The sequence below is a fragment of the Pyxicephalus adspersus genome, chromosome 10 (assembly GCF_032062135.1).
Source record: "Pyxicephalus adspersus chromosome 10, UCB_Pads_2.0, whole genome shotgun sequence".
Classification (NCBI taxonomy): domain Eukaryota; kingdom Metazoa; phylum Chordata; class Amphibia; order Anura; family Pyxicephalidae; genus Pyxicephalus; species Pyxicephalus adspersus.
In genome coordinates, this window is record NC_092867.1 from 37,791,996 (window position 1) to 37,798,829 (window position 6,834).

The window sequence follows — 6,834 nt, forward strand, 5'->3', positions numbered from 1 at the left end:
GAAAGAAAATTGCCATATATTTGCGCACAAACTTTTAAACTATTTAAACAATAAACATTCTCTTTTTACCAGTTCCAGTCTGTGCAAAGGAAATGGAGCAAAACCAGGAGGTCTGGTCCAGTCAAACATTTTGAAAGGGGTGGGTGATTGCGGACACATACTTCCAAAGGTATTAGAGTGAAAATATAAAAAGGGATAATCCACAAGGATGAGCTAATAAAGATAGTAATCATAGAACACTGGAAAGTGTGAGCAAAATTTTCCTCCATAGCCCCTTGGATGTTAGGTGGTAAATAAAAGATGGACCATCCAAATAAACCATAGCAACTCCCGGAGAAATGCAATTCCATGTTGAGTAGAGAGTCATTACACCTTTGGCCTTAGTGATCTCATGGCAGGAGGACCTCAGACGGAGAAGCTTGGCTAGATAATTGAGCAATGGGAGCTCCAGCCAAAGACAGAGAGGTAGAAAATGAGTGCTGAGCTTGAGTAGATGATTACGCTTGAGGGCTCCTGTGTAAGGTAGGCATTGCGGTGGGCCATTCTGGAAACAATATAGGAGGGAGATGTAGATCCTCGATAAGTTGGGAAAGGTCAGCTGGATGTCGGAATATATAATTCCCCCCTCCTTTACGGATGATAAGGTGGAAGTGGTAGCCCAATCTGTAGGGTATGCTTCTTTCATTCAAAACCTTGAGCATTGGTTTAAGGGCCCTGCGGAGATCCAAAGTGATTTTGGAAAGATCTGGTAAGAGTTAGAGGGGGGCCCCTGCCTATTCAATGGATTCAGCTTCTTTGGCCTTCCTCATAATATCTTCCTTAGTACGGAAAAAGTGAATTCGGCAATTGATGTCTCTCGGTGGTTGAGTGTTCTTACTGTGTGGGCCAAGGGTTCTGTGTACACAATCAGTCTCACATCAGGGGGTACATTCAGGAGCTTAGTGAAAATAGAACATGCCACAGATGCAAGCTCTGAGTTGGAAACAGATTCCGGTAAACCCCTTATGCGCATATTATTATTATGTCGGTTACAATTCTCTGCATCATTGTGTAATAGAAAGAGCATGTTAGGTTGCGTTTCATGGCGTTCCAGGATTTCACCATGTGAAGACCCTTGCATGGTAAGCTCTGCACAAGTTGATTGTAAAGCTGGTGGTATTAGTCACCTGTTCGAGAGACCTCTGTATAACTTGAAATTCAGACATACAACTAGCCTCCAACCCACTAATACTAGTTGTGAGATCCTGCCTGGTGGGTAGGGCCCTCAGATGTACTTTCCAGTCCCAAGCCTCCTCACCTGCAAATGTAGAAGAGCTGGATGCAGACGATTCCTCCATGGTGCCAGGTAAGTATGGACTTCTAAAAGTTGAAAGTAGGGTGAGCCGTCTAGATCTGGAGCCTGGGAAGCTGGATCCTGCATTAGTTGTGATGGGGATCTTGCGGTCTGTGCCCCTGGATCCAGCGCCACAGATGAAGCTTCTACTTGAGGCCTGCAGCTTTGCGGCCTGGTCCTGCGTGGCCCAATCGCTGGGTGTGAAAAGGCCTGCCGGACAGCTTGCAATGCCGTCACTTCTGAGTCCCCCTCACTTTTGGCCCCATTTAGAGATGTTTGGAGGCACCGATGATGCTTACACAAGGTGGATTCCCCCAGGCAGGATTGAGCTCTGGTGGTGTGCGTGTTACTCCGCCATCGGCTAACCCCCCCCATTTGCCAATAGTTTGAAGCAGCACGGTGGCTCAGGGGTTAGCACTTTGCAGCACTAGGTCCCAGGTTCGAATCTTGGCCAGGACAAGCACTAGGTCCCAGGTTCGAATCTCGGCCAGTACACTATCTGCATGGAGTTTGCAGGTTCTCCCCGCGTGATTTTTCTCCGGGTACTGTGGTTTCTCCCACATTCCAAAAATATGCAGTGAGGATAATTGGCTTCCCTTTTAAATAGACCTTAGACTACATTAATAACATATGACTATGGTAGGGACATTAGATTGTGAGCTCCTTTGAGGGACAATAAATGACACGACTATGGACTTTGTACAGCACTGCACAATATGATGGCGCTATATAAATACTGTGTAATAATAATAATGGCAAGGGAAGATTGTAGACTGTACACCGGTTAATCATCCAGCACATAGCGACCCATTCTTTCAAATTCTTTACTTAAAGGTCAGTTAGAAATTTCAAGGACCCAAAATGTAACAATAACTGAGTACATTTTTTAAAGAAGAGCTTCCAAATATAAATACTGGCTGAAGACTGTATAAATGTATGTGTCTAAACAAAGGGGAGAAATTTTCCAACTCTTTTCCAACACTGATATAAGAACTAACAAATCTTTTAAAACTTTGACACTGCTGCCACCCTGTGTTTATTATTGATATGACATGTCTAAGGTAAGTTACAAAATACATTGCATTTTCCATTTTAATTGTAATGTTGCTTTGTTTGGGCAGTAGTATTTAATGCAACTGCTGCTTTATGTAATTTGCAGATATTTTTTTTTGTTTTTATACGGTTGTAATCCTATAAGAACAGACATGGTTGATGTGTTACCGTCTCAATTGCATGATCAACAATAAAAGTACAGTTTTCAGAATGTTTTAAAACTGCATTTAAATACACTCCTCTAGCCAGACACAAAATTTGGCATATAAATAAATAAATAGACACATATCAGAATAAAATGACTGAATTCAATCCCTGCATAGTCGTTCAAAAATCACTTTAATCAAAATAGACAATGTTTTAAATTGAATATTACAACAGCATGATTACGCTAATCACATTTACCCACAATATTTGCATATTCTTTAGGTAATTTGGATAGAAATAACTTATATAATAACATGCCTTCCCTTCTTATTCTACTCTGGGAAAGAAAAGAAAAATGTATTGGCTTAGAGCATACACAGGGCTGGTGCTCTTCTTCCTGCCCTGTGTGACAATACTGGGTGTCAATCACCAACACCAGGTTAGTGAGTCTTATGCCCCTCTATAGCTCAGGTATGTCATTTTTCTTCTCATGTAACAAAGGAAAAGTAAGAATAAATAAGCATAAGAAAAGCACATCTTTAATATATGGGCAAAACACAAGTCTAATTTAGTATAAGGTAAGGGCAAAGCACTCTTTCAACTTTATTATTATTTATTATTATTATTATTATTATTAATAGTATTAATAATAAAAAACAGGATTTATATACCGCCAACATTTTACACAGCACTGTACATTAAAGAGGGGTTTTTAATGACAGACAGAAAGAGGAGGAGAGGACACTGCCCTGAAGAGCTAACAATCTAGGAGGTTGGGGAAGTACCACACAATAGGAGGGGAGATATGTCGACAGATGAAATTGTGTAGGCAAGTTTGAAAAAATGGATTTTGAGTGCTCTTTTAAATGAGCAGAAATCAGGAGCAAGCCGAATAGGACGAGGAAGACCTCCAGAGAGTTCCAGAGAGTTGGGTCAGCTAGAAAAGTCTTGGAGCCATGTGTGTGATGAGGTTATGAGTGAGAAAGTCATTAGAAGGTCACTGATACCAATGGAGTGCATGATTTGTATTAGAAGGGGATGATCAAGTGTCAAAAGCAGAGGAAATATCAAGGAAAAGGAGGAGGGAAAAGTTGCCTTGAGACTTAGCTCTGATGAGGTCATTGGCCACTTTGGTAAGGGCTGTTTCGGTGGAATGGGCAGCTCGAAAACCAGACTGGAGAGGGTCAAGGAAAGAGTTGGTGCTCAGGTAATCGGTGAGTGTTTTGTAGACAAGGTGCTCAAGAAGTTTGGAGACATATGGGAGAATGGAAATAGGACAATAGCTTGAAGGTATGGAGGGGTCTAACGAGGGTTTCTTCAGGAAAGGGAGAAAAACTTTAGTGTAGCATCATAGAATCAGCATATACAATGCACAAACTGAATTTATTGCATGATAACTCAACTCAAGTCATCAAAGGTCACATACAGGCCACATTTTGAATTATGATTTGCAGTCTGTTAGATAAATACTACAAATATGAGGAAAACCCCTGTATTTAAATATAGTCATGACGCCTGCATGGGCACAGTACCATTTAAATGACAACCAGCCAGATTTGTGTTGTCACAGAAGAGAGAGATAACTTTTCTAAGATCTGTGTAAGCTGTAACTTCATCACCTTGACATGTAAATATATATATACATACCAAAAATATATTATTATGCCTTGCATGAGAAAAGCACAGACAATTACACAGGAAATCATAACGTTAAATTGAAATGTAATTTGAATTTGTCAATTTATGTAAATAAAATGTAAAATAGGAGACATGGTCTAAGTACAAACTAGATTGACCAAAAACTAGTGTGAACAAAGCCTAAAATAGAATTTGCGAGAGCTTCAAAGAGAAATAATAATGTTTTTCATTAAAATGAACAATGCCAAACAAAGGCTAACATCTACTATAAAAGATTTATATCAGTTAAGCAGTCAGGAATTAAAAAATGAAGAGTGGTAACTAATTGTTGCTATAGGTTCCACTTTTTAATTGTTTTCAATCGCGTAAGGACAGGAAGTGAATAGAATCTTTCCAATGCAAACACACACAATAAAAGCATGACTGTGATAGGGCTGAGTTCCTGCATACCATGGCCCACCACACCCACACCCCCCCTTTACCCTAAACACACACGGACACCTTAACATGGCCCCTTGGGCCGTTTATTAACAAATAACCAAATAAATATTAACTCTTTATTAAATAACTATAAATAACAACAATAATCATAAATAACTAACAAATACGTTAATAAAACATCTTTTCCTAAAAATACACCCCCTGGTTACTGGTTCTCGAAGGCCCCACTATTGTAACCCCTTGCACCTAATGGGTCAGCAGCGCTGTGATATGTAATGCTCCCAGCCGCACCTCAAGCTCGGGAACGATACCAGCAGCACTTGCAGCCCTACAACCAAACAATTTAAACACTCCCAACATCAACCTTACCGGGGGTCCCATACCATAGATGAGACAACACCTTCCCTCAAAAACCTCACCGACACACCTCCATAGGGCGGGTGGGTGTTTAAAAACTTCCTTCATGCTCTCCGTCACGCTAAAAAAAGACCTTCCCCTTCCGACTCACCCCCCTTGTCACTCTTCTTATGCCTCCCCCCTGTACCTCACTTCCCAGCATACTATTCAGCAACCCCCCCCCCCCCCCCGCACTACTCTATGTTAAATCTTAACCTGTCCATTGCCTGCTCCCAATTCCTTCCCAGTCATGCAGGCCTTCCACTATTATTCACTTTGTTTCCTGATCCAGGCCTCACTATTTTTTTGAATAGTTGGATAAAAGATTACAACCTGCGTCAGGTTTTCCATGGTATCTAAAATTACACTTCACTTTCTGTCTCATAACTCGGACAGGTTGCAATGACAAAATTACCCTAGACAAAAGGAAACCTTACGCACTCCATAGGATCTATGAAAAACAATAAACACATATATAGTTTTGGCTTGTATATGGCTTAAACCATAACCTTTGTTTTACCCATGCACAGAAAAGCAAAGCAATAGTTCACCTAACTATCACCCGTTTTACCTTTGTTTCACTCCCTCACTGAAAAAGAATAGCAAATACAGCTGGACATTTAGGTGGATATGTGAATTTGTTTTGCTCTGCACAAGCATAGAAAAGTTTTATTTAAAAATGTAAGAACCTTTTCAAAAAGCAGGGAATCTAATAACCTTCCATTCTGATGCAATGTTTTTTTACATTTTTATGATTTTTATGATGTATGCGTTTATGCAGTAGATCCCTAAAGATTAGTATGTAACTAGAACAAGGATCTCATCTCTTCATCATGTAGAAGCCTATCATGCTCCACAGCCACTTTCTGGAAAACAGATGGCAATAAAAAAAAAAATCAGGTTGTAATACCCCTTATTAAATTTAAAATCTCTAAAAACTCAACCTAAAATGTCTCTTTCTTCCTCCATTGTACATCTTACTATACAAAATGCACTGGCGAAGTACTGACACTGTTCCACTCTCTAAGCAAATACCACTGTCAGATGTGAGGTCAGCAATGACTGACTCTGGGTTTTCTCTTTAACAGATTTCCCTAAACAGGGGAAAAGATCTCCAAGTGATTTCACTGCAGGAATGATACAGAATGAATGCACTCTTAAGCTACATACACACTTCCAATTATTATCGTTGGTAAACGAACGACGAACGATCCTGCACGATATCTGCGAACGATCGTATAGCACCAATCCTGTACATACAGATAACGTCACGATCGTTCGTAGATATTGTACACACAATAGATGCGATCGTTTGAGCGATAGAGGAACTATGTGCACGACAGGAAAGTGAACGGACGTTCGTTCATCACGCATGCTCAGACCATGGACGATCAATGAACGATCGTACACACGAACGATGGTCAACGATCGGCGTCCAATCCAATCCGCCGGTCCGGTTGTTCATTTCCAACGACTTTCCTCGTTCGTCGGCGTCGTTGGTTACTTTTTTTACGAACGATTTTTGCCCAATCGATCGTTCGTCGTTCATTTTGAACGATAAAAATTGGAAGTGTGTACGCAGCTTTAGTGTGATCTGATAGATGATCAGCTGGATACATAATTGCAATTTTATAGTTTACAATGAGTATGAACCATCTGTGCTGTTTGCATATTATTGACTAACACACACTGTTACCGTAAAGGTGTAAATACCTGTTATAACAGCTCTCTTGCACTTCCAACTCAGCGTTAAGCTTGCATCCATACAAACTACATATTATACATTTCCTTGGTGCTTATATTATACATTTAATCAAAAAACTTGA

General features: G+C 40.3%; 1 protein-coding gene across 1 annotated transcript in view; it reads right to left on the reverse strand.

Moving 5' to 3' along the window:
* Window positions 1–6,834, reverse strand: part of CDH23 (cadherin related 23) — a 190,322-nt gene that overhangs the window by 125,646 nt on the left and 57,842 nt on the right. The window lies entirely within an intron of this gene.